Genomic DNA, 1,209 nt, shown 5'->3' with positions numbered 1-1,209 from the left:
GATGAAACTAAAAAATGAGCTTTTTAGCAGCAAACACTCAAGATGGGTTTGGTGAACGGGCTGTGTATCACCAGCAAAGTCACGATACGATACGTATCGCGATACAGAGGCCACGGTACGATACATGTCACGATACGGGACTGCACTGAATTTCACCTCAGAAGAATTTATAAAAACAGCTGTTTATTAAACACTGCTTACTATAGTGCCATTTCTAACTATTGGCAGAGCAGGCAGTTGACCTCTGCATTATGAAGGGCCTCCATAACTGTACCACAGTACAATATAGGTAATGGCATATGTTTCATGTTTACATTGTGCACTCCCCACCAGGTACAATATTCTGATTGTTTGCATATTGTTTTTAAGACCACAAATACTGATGTACTTGTTCTAATAAATTTATATTGTAATGTACTCATTGTAATATATTTAAAAAATCATTTACATTGATGGTAGGTTATCATTGCACAAATTAACACACTCTCAACAATTTAAAAAAAAAATTAGAAGAGTTCTAAACTAACGCGCTGTCTTTGCTTTATCTAACGCACACACGCTCAAGGCTGATTTATACTCGACGCGTCCGCAAGTTCGCTTAGGTGCGCGCGGCAAATATGACGTCATCGCGGTGTTGGCGGAAGTTCACTTTGAGTGCGCGCGACGTCGTTTCACGTGGCGGTGTGCACGACATTTTTTGTAACTTTCCGTGCAGCTCCGCTTCCGAAGATGCACGAGTTCAAAGCGACTCTAGCCGAACATGCACGTCTGTGCCAGCATTTCTGTGAAACAGAAGCAGTTTGATGTCAAGTGCAGTCACACACACAGATCACGTTGCGGCCGAACTCAGACATTCAGGAACAAACTTTTTAGCGCTGCCCCGCAGTTTTATCAACTAAATAGCTTAATCGCTCAAGAGCTACATTATCTTTCGCAAAAAGGAGCTGGTAGCATCATTGTTTCTAAAGGAATTAAAGACACAGCATCACTGTTAATAGAGAAACGCGGCAAAACGGTGGTAATTCATACATACACAGCCTCTCTCTCTCGCTCTCTCTTTCTCTCTCTCTCTCATAAATGAACAGTTGATGAATTACACTTTTCTGAGAACAGAGTATTGAAGTGGAGATCGCTAAACTGCAAGCTAAAACTAAAACCGGTGTTTTCAGAAAGCAAGCGCGTTTATCCACAGTGGAGAGAGAGCGCGTG

The sequence above is a fragment of the Sinocyclocheilus rhinocerous genome, unplaced genomic scaffold (genome assembly GCF_001515625.1).
Source record: "Sinocyclocheilus rhinocerous isolate Xijiao unplaced genomic scaffold, SAMN03320098_v1.1 scaffold1622, whole genome shotgun sequence".
Classification (NCBI taxonomy): Eukaryota; Metazoa; Chordata; class Actinopteri; order Cypriniformes; family Cyprinidae; genus Sinocyclocheilus; species Sinocyclocheilus rhinocerous.
The sequence above is the reverse complement of the archived record's forward strand: the minus strand, read 5'-3'. Positions refer to the sequence as shown.